Below are 15,752 nucleotides of genomic sequence, written 5' to 3' on the forward strand. Positions count from 1 at the left end.
GTCAAGCCAAGTTGGCATAGACCAAAGGGTATTGATTCACGTGTCAGGAGGAAATGCAAAGGGTGCATTTTGATGCCTAACATTGGGTATGGCTCAAAAAAGAAGACAAGGCATGTGCTACCCAATGGTTTCACGAAGTTTTTGTTGGACCTTTTTATGATGCACAACAGGAAGTTTTGTGTTGAGATTGCTCACAATGTTTCCACTTTGAAGCGAAAATCAATTGTGGAGCGAGCCGCTCAACTCAACATTGCAGTTACCAATGGTTCTGCTAAGCTTCGTAGTCAGGAGGATGAGTAGGTGCTACCCGATCCTAATGATCACAGCATTAAGGATGAGATAGTTTAAGAAATTTTGGAATTGTAATTTTGTGTTTGTGACAGCCATGCTCTGTTGTATTGGTTTTGGAATATTCAATATCAATGATCATGTTCTCAAAAGAGAGAGAGAGAGAGAGAGAGAGAGAGAGAGAGAGAGAGAGAGAGAGAGAGAGAGAGAGAGAGATGAAAATGAAATGAAATGTTATATTAACGTCTTCAAAAGCCCAAAGTGACCTATGAGACCAGAGCGTTACAATGTGGTGGATCCGATACAAAGTCAAAGTAACAAAATGAGAGAGAGAGAGAGATGCCATAGTTATTTCAATTGTGCTTAATTGATAATTTTCTCTTACAGATCTCGTGCTCTTTCATCAAAACATGGAGAAGGAGTGCTTAGAAGGCATCACTCGCTGGAATGCAAGGGAAGTTACTCAATTTTTTAATGGCTACTTAGGTTCGGATCGATACACATGCACCATACTCAAGAGTAACATCAACGGAAGCAGTCTTCTATATATGTTTGTGCCTTCATGGGAAGCTTTGGGAGTGGACATACCCGGACACCGAGTTGCATTGTATAGTTGGGCACAAGAGAAATTGTCGACTTCAAAGATTTCCTTATCACAAGAGAAGCATGGCCATGATAATGACAAGGTGTCCTCTTCAATATTAAATTTGCAGGATGAACATGCTCTTATCCAAAGCAAGCCACCAACCAAGCAACAAGTGCCTCTCTCTCAGCCTCCCCCACCAATGTTGATCCCAAAGAATGCTCAAGAGAAGTCCTTTCTTAGAAAGAATTATAGTTGGGAACACAGCAAATATAACAAAAATTTAGAGAATATCCGAAAATGGGTTGAGAATGGTCTGGGTATATTCACTATAGAAAAGTTCATAAATGCTGACCTAAGTAAAGACAAGGAGATGAGAGAACAGATCGAATACTTTATACAGCGCAAAAGGAAGACATTGATATCTTTTTGAGGCACTAGGGACAAAGATGGTGAGTACATGTCAGAGAAAGTGATCTTTCAAAAGCTAAATCAGCATAGACGCTATTTGGAATTAAAAGCTATGTCATTCTCTGGTAAAAAGAGCAGGGGCTATCGTTCTCTAATCATTGATTTGGAGGACAAAGAAAATCAAACTCAAGATAGCTTAGATAGTATGGAAGCACCAAGAAGCCTTGTGGATAATCAAAAGGGATACCAACGGAGTGTGAGCCCTCCTAAAAGTGTCGCAACCATGGATGATGAGTGTTATGTTCCTGCAGGATCTCACGAGCTGGTCTCCATCATGGGCTCATCTCAAATCCTCTCACATGAGAACATCAATTGTAGATATGGCTTGTTTCCTCAAGGTGTGCAACAACAGTATGTCTTTATTCCTTTCTTAGACGGAGATACCAAGGAGATTGCCATTGGTACAATCTTTTCAAAGTCTTGCGATGGAAATACCTATGCAAAGTGGAAGGTGGAAATAGAATCTATCAACCAAGATGCACATGGATGTTATATCCCTGGAAGCGTTATGCAGGTGTCATGTTTGCATGTTGTAAGTATCTCTTTTGAATGTGATATCCAATGTACAATTGTTTCAAAAAATGAGAGCTTTAAACTGACAAAAAATGCCTTGTGTTTAGGGACAATTCATAGAAGTTCCTATTGTGTATTTAAAAATGCTTGAAAGTAAATCCTCCTTGGAATTACTTGTAAGTCTCACCTTTTCTTTGGATTTGAATTTCAATTAAGTTCTCTTTTTTGGGACTATTAATAAGGTAGTTTCAGCCTTCCAAGGAGGACAACCCTTCCTTCTCTTCACAACAACGCTCAAGTGTGCACTCAACCACCAACGAAGGTGCGAAGGAGTGCTATGAAGCACCAATAGAGGTACTTGGTTCTTCTCAGTTTCATTTTAATTTTGCTCACATAGACCTAGGTTCCTAAAGACCACATTTTTACATTTCAAGGCTAGTAACACTCCAAACGGGTCATCCACATACATGCAATCGAGCAGCATATCTCCTGAGTATAAGTTGGGACATCCACAAAAAACTAAGGAGGTCAATGTGTAGCCTTTATTTTGTTTATACTTTGATTTCAGTTTAGCAATCTTGTTCCCTCTACAATTTCTTTTTTCCACTCCCCTAGGTTACAGTGCTACCTATCAATGGATCTTTCACAAAATTCCAATTACCATCCTCTTCTGGCAAGAATGATTTTTGGCATAACAACGTTATTGATCAGGTTTGCTTAGTAGAGTTGTAAGGTTTTGTACATTGAGATTTTGTAGCAAATTTTAAAGTATTCAAGAAATTGTTTGGAATATTTATCTACTTTGTATATTTGTGTTTATAGAATTTTGGGCATGACTCTCCTCTAACTGCAAATTTACCTATTGACTTGGATCATTCAAACAAAGAAGAAAGAGAGGTAAATTGTGATCTTTTCCACAAAACCAATCACATGTGATTCCTCAAATTGGCTATGTTTAATGATGTTGGTGTGTAGTCAACATGGAAGATGTTTGATATGGTGGAAACAAGTGAAGACCATGGCATTTCAATCATCAAGAATTTTGTAAGGACTTCTTTGTATTATTGATTACGTCATGGGTTGAGACCTACTTTTTTGCTTATAGATGATAGTTAATATAGGTGTTTAACCATGCATTGGTAGACCTTGATGACAAAGGTGATATGGAGATATCTGGAGGGGTAAACTTCTTTGGTTTTTCCTCTTATTGAGCTAAATCTTGTGACTTGCATGTTAATATCAATTTTATTTTAGAATGACGATGCTACACCACCCATTAACATATCAAAAAAGAAGCCAAAGGTCATGTGCTTAAATGAGCTCGTGGTAAGTGTCTTAAACTCAAAGTGTAAATATTTTTTTAAATCTATTAATGGTGTTTGAATGTTACCTATATGTTCGCTTATAGTGTGGAAACAAAGATAAAGGAAATATACCCTCAAAGAAAAAGGTTAGAGACTGGTGATTTGATGTCATTAAAGGACGTCTCCCTTGAAAGGGATCAAGAAAATCTTGTTTTTGCAGGCTTTAAAGGATCTCACAAACAAGAAATCATCTAGCAATGCCGACGTCATTTCAAGGGTCTGCTCATTGTCATCTCTTTCGTAGAGACTTTAAATCTCTATTTTGTAATGATTTTGAGATGGAATGGTCTTTGCAGCGTGAAGCAAGAGAAAATGGAAAAGCTAAAAGAGTTTCCAAAGTTCCTGATAGATACAAAGAGAACACCTCTACCCTGGTACAAGCCCTTTTCTTGGTATACTGATCTAATCAATCATTTTGAGGGTTGTGAAATTTTTTATTTATTGCAGGTTTGCAACTCAAAAAAGAGGATTTTGAATCCTTCTCATAACAAAGTCACATTATCGCTTCATGGATTGCTACTAACATCTTTCGTCTTGTAAATGAGCACGTTGCATTGCAAATTCAATAGAATTTTTATGAAGGTCCTTACATGAGTGTGACATACCTTTTGCAGAATAAGGCACTTAAGAAGACAACAAAAGAAGCGATAGCTTTGAAACTGATGGGAGAGCACAGCATAGACCTCATGTATAGGCGACTAGCTGAATTTTTAAAAGAGCTGCAACAGACTACGCCGAAGGAATCATTTGATTTCAAGAAAGAATGCCAAGATTCAGAGGCATTGGATGTTTTAGTGTCTTGGGCCATTGGGCAAAACAAGATTAAGCTCAAAGACACTAATGCTAAAGATATGGGTCAGGATGAAGTTGAACTTGTTTAAATCAAGTTCACTATGGAATCTTGGTTATATATGTTGTCTCTATTTTGACAAAATTTTTGGCCAGTTTGGCATGTAATGCGCAAGCGCATATCCGAATTATAAAGCTATAAAAGATTTTGTGGGACAAGTTATAATCGATATTATTTCAAAGCATTATTGCTCTTGTTGCGGTCTTGAATGTTTTGATGTATACTAATTGATTGGCCACTATTAGCATTTTTCATACTATAGACTATCCATAAAAGATGTTTGATTTGAGGTTATCTCCATAATTTGGATACTGTTATGCGTACAAGATAGAGATTCCTTTCAATATATGATAAATTTATAGCTATGAAACTACATTAATTAGAGGTGTTGAATGTTTCTAACATGTACACTTTTTAAGTGTGAATAATATCGCTACAAAAAGATTATATGTGAGAATAAGATCCTTTTGTCATTGTGAAGTGAAAAAGATTTACCCTATTCAAATTTTTTCAATGACGGTGACAATTAATGTCTCTCTTTTGCATAGATAATCAGGGCAAGGTTCCAATGTATTAATTTTTTCCACTAGTTTTCTACCTATCCAATGTATTAATTAGCTTGTAAAAAATTACAACTTAAGAATGAAAATTTTTCGATGTTAAAAGTGGAAATAATTTACACTCAAGATTGATAATTCTCTCGGTTAAGAGTGGAAATATTTATCATTACAAGATGTATAAGTGAAAAATATTTTCATCAGAACTATAAAATGTAGAATGAAATTTTTTTGAGGTGCTAATTTTTACCTACTTTGCAGTACAATCTTTAAGAGCCTCGGTTGGAAAAAATTCACACCATGAACGTGCAAGGTCTTGAGTGCAAATTATTTTCATATTGTGTTTTGGTTTTTACATTTCATAGGACCAACAAATATTATACGTTAGTAATTTTTTCTCATATGAATAACAGAAAGATAACAATAATTATGAGCTCGATTATTTTTCATGTCAGTACTTTATTTTGCAAGAGATTTATTCCCACTTTGAGGATAAGAAAAATTGATGCATGGTTTGAAAAAATAACCATTGGGAAAAAAAAAAAGGAAATGAGAAAAATAATTCACACTTAGGTTTTTAACACATTAGGGTGGAAAAAAGGGTGGAAAAAGGATCTTTTTATCAAAGTGAGAAAATGTCTAAAACTTGTAGTGGGAATGGGTGAGGAAGATTGAGGGCAACTGCTCATAAATATTAACAATCTCCATTAATTAGCACTCCAGCAGCCTGCAAGCAAGAACTATTAACTAATAATTAGAAGCAGTAGGGAATTGTAGCTGATGGGGTCGAGCAGGAGGTTCTCATAAATTATATTGTAGCTATTGGCGTCGATCTGGCTCTAGCTGCCCTGCCTAGAGTCCAAGACCAAATGACAAAATGTCGTCCGAGCAATAATAAAAGAAGAAGAAGACGAGAATTTTAACGTCGTAGGAAACTAACCTTAAAGATGTAGCCGACGAACGGAATTGAACTCAAGCATGTTCTTCAAGAGGAAAATGGCATAACCAATCTGTCACACGGAGCAATAATAGAGAGAGAGAGAGAGAGAGAGTCCAAGACCAAATATCGTCTTGTTAGACGGAGCAATAATAGAGAGAGGGAGAGTCCAAGACCAAATGTCATCCTGTCGCACGGAGCAATAATAGAGAGAGAGATAGAGTCCAAGACCAAATGTCATTTTGTCACACGGAGAAATAATAGAGAGAGAGTCCATATGATGGGATGGCCTCCTTACCTGGCCGGGAAGACTTACCTTAAGAGTCGGGTTGCCTCCACCTACGGGGGTTGGGTGTGTGTGTTGTAATTTCAAAGTTGTAGGTACTTCTCCAAAAAAAAAATAATAATAATAAATAAATAAAGAGAGAGAGAGAGTCCAAGACCAAATGTCGTATTGTCGCACAGAGCAATAAGAGAGAGAGAGAGAGAGAGAGAGAGAGAGAGAGAGAGTGTAGAGATACCATCTCACATAACGTAGTGAACGCACAAAGCAATAATACAGAGAATTCCATCTGTTCATGGTAGCGTATTGGGAGAACACATTGAGCAATAATACAAAGAGATACATCATCCATCTGATCAGTAGCGACGAGCCTATTAAGATAAGAAAAATGGAGAGGTAGTGCTTTTGCAATCATTGCATGCATGTTGTCATTCCACTGAGTGGGTCTTTGAGCAACCAAACATTCAAGTTTCAACCATAGAAATAGGATTATCGGAGCTTGAAATCAAAAACCAATTTAGTTTTGAGAGCAAAACCATTCAAGTTCAAAATGTCTTCACCAAAGTTGGGGCTTGAAATCGGAAACCAATTTACTTTTGTGCCCCCCCCCCCCCCCCCACACACACACACACACACACACACACACACACACACAGAGAGAGAGAGAGAGAGAGAGAGAGAGAGAGAGAGACCTGTTCATCTCAAAAGATAAAGAAGAGTAAACAGAGACAAAGACAGTGATGATAGAGCCTACAACATTGTACACTATTAATCATAGTGCACATTATTGCAAAATTGACTGCTTATTAAGCATTTTTTATTTATCAAAAAAATTGTAAATTGTTTATGTTTTAGATATAATTGCTTACTTTTTGAGGGAGTAAATGAATAGCTATGGCCAGCGGACCATTCAGATATTGATTTTTCCAGTGCATCACTTAATGTGTCCAAGACCAAATGTCATCTTGTCGCACGGAGCAATAACACACACACAGGGTAGAAATCCCATTGTCCGTAGCATAGTGAATGCACAGAGCAATAATATAGAGAACATCCCCTCTATGCTCTAGATCTGGCTCTAGCCTAAGAGTCCAAGACCAAATGTCGTCCTGTAGCACGGAGCAATAATACAGAGAGATCCATCATCCATCTGATCACATAGCGACGAGCGTATTGAGATATGAACAAGTGAAAGGGTCATGGTGGCATTCTAAAAACATAAGAAAGTGATAAAGTCATTGGGTTGAGTTTAACTGAAAATTTTAGTGTTATTGGCTCAGCTTAGCCTTGAGCCAATTGAAAATTGAGACTAGCCCGTTGCAAACAATGGTAAAGGGAAGAAAAAGGGTGGAATATAATTCAAAAACTTGCAAATTTATTCTAGTATTTTTGGTTCGCTTCTTTGTGAGGAGAAAATTTGTTCGACTTAAAGGGAAGAAAAACGGTGAAATATAGTTCAACAATCTTGCAAATTTATGCTAGTATTTCTGGTTCGCTTCTTTGTGAGGATAAAATTTGGTCAACTTCTCTTCAATAATAGAGACTTCCTCAAATATTGATTAGAACTAAATTATTGAATGTAAGAAAAGTCAAGCATGTGAGGCTGTGAAATGAAATGTGAAATAACAAGGTGAGGAATCACGATGGCCTGCTGAAGGTAAGGGGGAGAGGAAAGATTTATTGAAAATAGGTCTCAATCAATTGTGCAATTGTATTGTTTTGATATAGAATTGTATTGTCTATATACACACATAATTAGGCCCCTATCACACTGGGCCGCCTGTCCATCATAAGTTGGATGACCATGTCAACATGCCCTTGCATGAGAAGATTTTGGATTACAATAGGTAGCACAAATGCTGTCACACTGAGCGCGTTCTAGAAATTAGAAAATTTGCTACACGTCCAATCAAATGGCAAGATTAGTGTTGAGATTGAAGTTGGGTAGGCATGGGAGGCCGATACAATTTTGGAAAAAGTGTGTCGCTAAGCTAAACGGCCAACTAAGTTGGGGAAACATGGACAACATCCTAGTGTGATAGGTGAATCCGTCGGCACATCCGTTGATTGGTTGGGAAGAGAATAAACGTTGTCTACATGTCCCAATGTGACACGGGCGTTAGAAACTAGCGATTCCAAATTGGCCTATCAATCAGTATGGCCTTCGACAACGGATTATGCATTATGGATATGGAAAATGCACTTTCCCTTTGTCCCTAGCCCCCCCACACAGATGCACACACATCTACATAGAGGTGAAATGGTCAACAAATAGTGAGGTTAAAGTTTATGTAAATGTGGAAAGAAAAGGGGAGTTTTTTTATGGCCTTCAAAATGAAATTCTAAATGAAAAAAATTGAATCATCCTTAAGATGACACTTATTTTTTCCAAACTCTATAAAGAAGTACTAGAGATGTTGTTTTACAATGGATCTACTTAAACGAGTTGAAAAGATCACATTGAAATTTTAAGATAAAATAAAGTAAAAAAGTAAAATAAAAATATAAAAAAACAACAAAATAAAGAGACCCCATTACAAATTAAAAAATAGATTTGATAAGCACAGATAATAATTAAACAAATTCTTAAGAAAAAGTAGGTTCAATAAGAATAAAAAGTAAAAAATATTTTCATGAAATGTCCTTTTAGGAGGTCTTAAATGAAAAGATTATTTTACAAATCAAATTATTACATTGTTTCACATTATGTCCTTTTAAGAGGTCTTAAACGAAAAGACTTTTTTACAAATCTAGATATTACATTATTTCACATCATAGGATCAAAATTCTATGAATGTACTACTAATGCTTTGTTCTTTAAGGTTTTCTAAAGCATTCCAAATATACAAAGATTAAATAATTTTTTTAATGAAATGGAGTCCATGCTCTTAAATGAAATGATATTTTTTCAAACTAAAATAACAAAAAAAAGGTGGAAGAGGACGAAAAAGACTTTGTGTGACCGAATTTTCAATGGTTCTCTTTAAAAAAGAGGTACACAAATGTCAACACCTTTCAAAAAATATTAAAAAACAAGCAATTGTATACGTGTCCTCCATCTGATCGACTTATATCCACGATCCACAATTTGCATCCAAAATCCATCCACTTCACTATGGCTTTTGCAGACCAAAAAGAACTCATCAATGTGTCTGTGTGTGTGTGTGTGTATGTGTACGCGTGTGCAGGTGTATCTATATAGAATTTATGAAGATTATGCAAGGTGAAGCTTCACTTTAACATTCTAAAACAATAAAATGCAAGAAAAGTCAAGACGTGTCAGGATGTGAAATGAAAGGTGAAATAAAAAGATCCATTTACTATTTTAAAATTGAAATAACATTTAAGGTAAGTCGCAATCATCATTAAAAACATTGAAAGTATGTCTAACCCAACTTTGCTCTAAGGCTTCTTTTAGAAAACCAAAAATGGAGAGCCATAGGTAGTGCTTTTGCAATCATTGCATGTAGTTGTTCCACTGGTGGGTCTCTGAGCAACCAAACATTCAAGTTTCAACCATAGAAATAGAATTATCGCAACCTCGAAATCAAAAACCAATTTACTTTTGAGAGCAAAACCATTCAAGTTCAAAATGCCTTAACAAAGTTGGGGCTTGAAGTCAGAAACCAGTTTACTTTTGTGCCCCCCCCCCGCCCCCGCCCCCCAAAACAAGCAATTGTATACGTGTCCTCCATCTAATCGACTTATATCCACGGTCCACAATTTGCACCCAAAACCCACCCACCTCACTATGGTCTTCTACAGACCAAAAAGAACTCATCAATGTGTGTGTGTGTGTGTATGTGTGCACGCATGCACGCGTGCAGGTGTATGTATATAGAATTTACTAGGATTATGCAAGGTGAAGCTTCACTTTAACATTCTAAAACAATAAAATGCAAGAAAAGTCAAGACATGTCACGATGTGAAATGAAAGGTGAAATAAAAAGATCCATTTACTATTTTAAAATTGAAATGACATTTAAGGTAAGTCGCAATCATCACTGAAAACATTGAAAGTATGCCGAACCCAACTTTCCTCTAAGGCTTCTTTCATAAAACCAAAAATGGAGAGCCATAGGTAGTGCTTTTGCAATCATTGCATGTAGTTGTTCCACTGGGTGGGTCTCTGAGCAACCAGACATTCAAGTTTCAACCATAGAAATAGAATCATCGCAACCTCGAAATCAAAAACCAATTTACTTTTGAGAGCAAAACCATTTAAGTTCAAAATGTCTTCACCAAAGTTGGGGCTTGAAATCAGAAACCAGTTTACTTTTGTCCCCCCCCCCCCCCCCCCCCCCCCCCAACACACACACAGAGGCCTATTCATCTCAAAAGAGAAAGAAGAGAGAACAGAGGCAAAGACAATGATGATGGAGCCTACACAATTGAACACTATTAATCATAGTGCATACATTATTGCAAAATTGACTGGTTATTAAGCTTTTTTTTTTTGAAAAGGTTTTGTAACTTGTTTAAGTTCTAGGTATAATTGCTTACTTTTTGAGGGAGTAAATGAATAGCTATGGGCATCAGCCTATTCAAATATCGATTTTTCCAGTGCATCACTTAATGTGTTCAAGAACAAATGTCGTCTTGTCGCACGAAGCAATAACATAGAGAGAGAGAGAGAGAGAGAGAGAGAGAGAGTAAAAATCCCATCATACGTAGCATAGTGAACGCACTGAGCAATAATATAGAGAGCATCTCTCTATGATCTAGATCTGGCTCTAGCCTAAGAGTCCAAGAGCAAATGTCGTTATGTCACACGGAGCAATAATACTGAGAGATCCATCATCCATCTGATCAGATAGCGACGAGCGTATTGAGATATGAACAAGTGAAAGGGTCATGGTGGCATTCTAAAAACATAAGAAAGTGATAAAGTCATTGGGTTGAGTTTAACTGGAAATTTCAATGTTTGGGAAGAATTGGCTCAGCTTAGCCTTGAGCCGATTGAAAATTGAGACTAGCCGGTTGCAAACCATGGTAACGGGAAGAAAAATGGTGGAATATAATTCAAAAACTTGCAAATTTATACTAGTATTTTTGGTTTTCTTCTTTGTGAGGAGAAAATTTGGTCGACTTAAAGGGAAGAAAAACGGTGAGATATAGTTCAACATTCTTGCAAATTTATGCTAGTATTTCCGGTTCGCTTCTTTGTGAGGATAAAATTTGGTCACTGCTGCTTAATAATAGAGACTTCCTCAAATATTGATTAGAACTAATTTATGGAATGCAAGAAAAGTCAAGCATGTGAGGTTGTGAAATGAAATGTGAAATAAAAAGAACTCATCAATGTGTGTGTGCGCGCGCTTGTGCGAAAGTGTATCTATAAAGAATTTACTAGAATTATGCAAGGTGAAGCTTCACTTTAACATTCTAAATCAATAAAATGCAAGAAAAGTCAAGACATGTCAAGATGTGAAATGAAAGGTGAAATAAAAAGATCCATTTATTATTTTAAAATTGAAATAGCATTTAAGGTAAGTCTGAATCATCACTGAAAACATTGAAAGTATGCCGAACCCAACTCTCCTCTAAGGTTTCTTTTAGAAATCCAAAAATGGAGAGCCACAGTTAGTGCTTTTGCAATCATTGCATGCAGTTGTTCCACTAAGTGGGTCTCTGAGCAACCAAACATTCAAGTTTCAACCATAGAAATAGGAATATCCGAGCCTCGAAATCAAAAACCAATTTACTTTTGAGAGCAAAACCATTCAAGTTCAAAATGTCTTCACCAAAGTTGGGGCTTGAAATCAGAAACCAGTTTACTTTTGTGGCCCCAGAGAGAGAGAGAGAGAGAGAGAGAGAGAGAGAGAGAGAGACCTATTCATCTCAAAAGAGAAAGAAGAGTAAACAGAGGCAAAGACAATGGCGATGAAGCCTACACCATTTTACACCATTAATCATAATGCATACAGTATTGCAAAATTGACTGCTTATTAAGAATTTTTTATTTATCAAAAAAGTTGTAGTTTGTTGAAATTTTAGATATAATTGCTCACTTTTTGAGGGAGTAAATGAATAGCTATGGCCATCAGACCATTGAGATACTAATGTTTCTAGTGCATCACTTAATGGGGTGATGAGAGCACTTTGACAGAAGCATCTAGAACATGCAATACAACTTTTAGTAAGGGGAATAGAAAAAATATTCCAAGTCCAAGAGTGTGCACCGGAATCTAGAAAATGAGGAGAGGTGTTGTTCTCTCACTAGAAGTGAGGAGTGAGGTGGTTTTCTCGCTCAAATCAAGGCTCATTTTTTAAGGGTAAATTTTTTATCTATCCTTTATTAAGCTATATTTAGGTAAAAATTAGAAGGGATACTTAAACATTTTTCAAACGAGGACCTAGCAATATCACCTAAATTTTAGCTTATCACCTATTGTTTTCACAGTACTAGTAGAACTCTAGGAGGGGCTTGAAAGTCAAGGAAATGTCCCCCTCTTATCTAAATTGAGTATATATTTCTTCCCCCCACTCTCACTAGGTTCGACTCGGCTCTTAACCTAACTTGACGAGAGGGGGGCCGGGGGGAATGGCCTATCTTCCAGTCCCTGACACAAAGCACATTGCTCTCATCGGATGGAAGAAGCCATGTTGTTTGTGGTGCTTTTCTTTGAAGCAAAGATAAAAGAGTCAATCGTGCAAAGCTCTGTAGACAATATAGGTACAACATGAATGAAAGGGCACCAACGCAAGCTCAAGTAGTCTAAGCAAAGTAGTATGCGAAAATCCATGCGCATCTAGAAACGTGTTTTTTGGAAAAAGAAGGGCCTAATGATGCTCATACTAAGCTCATCTATTAGTCAAACATAGATGTAGTATCGAGCTGGTAATGGAGAGACCCAAATCACCCTTAATGCTTCCGTGTGGTATTCTTGGTTGGCCTTGGTGAGAAACTCAACAACATCGATGAGAAAGAAGGTGGAATAGCAAAATCCGGGACCTTAGACAAGACAATTTACGTATTCTTTTAGTTTTAAAATGTATTTTGACAAGCTAGTTTTAACATGTGATTGAGAAGAATTTGATGGAAGCTTTGCTTGAAGTGGCAACTTGCAAGTGCTACCACCTAGCAAACTTACTACCATAATCTCTTTCCACATAATGTAGCTGATGGCGTCGACTGGCTCTAACCCAAGAGTCCAAGAACAAATGTCGTTGAGTCGCACGGAGCAATAATAGAGAGAGAGAGTCCAAGACCAAATGTTTTGGTCTTGGCGTCCTATCGCACGGAGCAATAATAGAGAGAGAGAGATTCCAAGACCAAATGACAAAATGTCATCCGAGCAACAATAGAAGAAGAAGAACAAGAGAGTTTTAACGTCATAGGAAACTATCCCAAGAGACCTTAAAGATCTAGCCGACGAGGAGAATTGAACTCAAGATCTATTATTGAAGAGGAAAATGGCATAACCAATAATTCACATAGAGCAATAATAGAGAGAGAGAGAGAGAGAGAGAGAGAGAGAGAGAGACACTACAAGAGGTCACTTGAATTCCGGCGCCACATATCGGCGTCATTGGCGGGTGTCTGTATATGTGTGTGTATTTATGAAGGGAGCTACGTTTTTAAAAAAAATTGTATTTTCAAATTTTTGACGCTATCTTCGGCGTCTATTCCGACGGCAGCGCAAATGCACCTATCGATGCCTGTTCTGACGGCTCTACTGACACCTGTACCGACAGTTGTACCGACGGCACCTGCAAAAATCAAAACCGCGGGCTTTCTTTGCGCATTTCTCTTAGCTCTTGCACGTTTCTCAAGCTCTCCTCTTCCCCATCTCTCACATATCTACTGTGATACACGCCGTCGGAGGTGCTAATCTTGCTTGTGGGTTAACGCATAACACTAAGGTAAGATTGTTTTCAAGTTTACTTGTAGATTTAGGATTTACGGTTTAACTTTGTGTTTGTGTGTGCGTTTTTGCAGGTTCCAGGACTTTTACAACAACTTTTATTTCTCAAATAGGACGAATGTGAGTGATCAAACCTTTAAATGCATATTAAGTTTATTTAAATTACTTTGTATATTAAAAAAAGAAAATTTCATGCTTTAAACTTTCAATGCTTTGAAAGAAATTAGGATTTGTTATGTGGAATTTCATTTTAAATTATGAAAAAAATTTGTTTAAGTTTATGAAAAAATCTTGTTTTGAAGAAATTTTTTATTGAATTATGTTGCTTTTCAAATTATGCAGTTGATGGAGTTTATGTTTTATGTTAAGTTTAGGTTATATGTTAAGTTAGATTATGTTAGGTTACGTTAAGTTAAGCTACATTGTTAGGTTAGGTTATATATTAGGTTAGGTTAGGCTATCTTATATGTTAGGTTAGATTAAGTTAAGCTATGTTAGGTTCAATTATATTAGGTTAGGTTAGGTTAAGCTACGTTAAGTTAGGTTAGGTTATCTTATATATTAAGTTAGGTTAAGTTAAACTACGTTAGGTTAGGTTAGGTAAAGCTACATTAGATTAAGTTAGGTTAAGCTACGTTCGACAATACGGAAAGCCATAGAACTAAGAAACCCTAAAAACAACACAATGGAAATCCATTTGGAAAAACGGAAAGCCATAGAGCTTGCCGTATTGCCAACGGATCGCCATTGTGTTGTCTATATGTTTGCGACGATTTTCAAGCGCTAAATTTACCTCGTGCCCCTAAAAGAAAGACAATGGCGATCCGTTTGGCAATACGGCAAGCCATAAAGCTTGGCCACAAGACATATGCATTGTGGGAAAGCTCTATGGCTTGCCATATTGCCAACGGCTCGCCATTGTGTTGTCTATATATCTGCAAGTGGTTTTCAGGCCATAAAATCGCTTCGCAACTCTAAAAACAACACAATGGTGAGCCGTTTGCCAAATTGGCAAGCCATAGAGCTTGCCCACATCGCATATGCATTGTGGGCAAGCTGTATGGCTTGTCGTTTTGCTAAACACCTCACCATTCTGTTGTTTTTATGTTAGGTTAGGTTAGCTTAGGTTTATGTTATAAGTTAGGTGAGATTATAGGTTAGGTTAGAGCTATCGATAGCATAATAGTCAAAACAATACAAACGGACTTCGAATATGACTCGTGTACTTCTAAAAATGAAAACGAACTTCGGTTATCCTAGGTTATAAGTTAGCTAGATGTTATATGTTAAGTTACATTAAGTTAAGTTAGGTATAGTTTTTACGTTAGGTTAGGCATAACGATTATAGGCTAGGTTAGAGCTAGCGTCAAATTAATAGTAGAAATAACGCAATCGAACTTCGAAGATGACTCGTGTACTTCTAAAAACGCAAGCGGACTTCGATTAAGTTAGGTTATAGGTTAGGTAGATGTTATAAGTTAGGTTACATTAAGTTAGGTTAGGTATAGGTTTTATGTTAGGTTAGGCTATAGGTTAAACATAATAATTATAGGTTAGGCTAGAGCTAGAGTCAAATTAATAGTAGAAAAAACACAATCGGACTTCGAAGATGACTCGTGTACTTCTAAAAACGCAAACGGACTTTGGTTAGGTTAGGTCATAGGTTAGGTTTAGATTATAAGTTAGGTTACATTAAGTTAGGTTAGGGTTATGTTATAGGTTAGGTTAGAGGTAGCATCAAATTAATAGTAGAAAAAACTCAATCGTACTTTAAAAGTGCCCACAGACTTGAAGAACCTTAATATATAGTCATGAACAATAAAGACGAGATTATTACCATGTGGTCCTAATCTCCGTGCACCACTAGACCGAGGTGTGCGGGGATCGAGCCTGGCTAGAGAATGTGAGGGTTTTAGAGCTAACAACAAATAGTTGAAATAATGCAATTGGACTTCAAAAGTGCACACAGACTTCAAGAACTTTAATATATAGTCATTGACCAATAAAGACGAGGTTATTCCATGCACCTCTAGACCGA

At 36.8% G+C, this 15,752-nt stretch overlaps 1 pseudogene; it reads left to right on the forward strand.

The window, feature by feature from the left end:
- On the forward strand, nucleotides 1–423 carry LOC147422025 (large ribosomal subunit protein eL32z pseudogene; annotated as a pseudogene).
- The last annotated feature ends 15,329 nt before the right edge of the window (nucleotides 424–15,752 follow it).

This window comes from Adiantum capillus-veneris, chromosome 27 (assembly GCF_014529385.1).
Source record: "Adiantum capillus-veneris isolate H3 chromosome 27, ASM1452938v2, whole genome shotgun sequence".
Taxonomy (NCBI): domain Eukaryota; kingdom Viridiplantae; phylum Streptophyta; class Polypodiopsida; order Polypodiales; family Pteridaceae; genus Adiantum; species Adiantum capillus-veneris.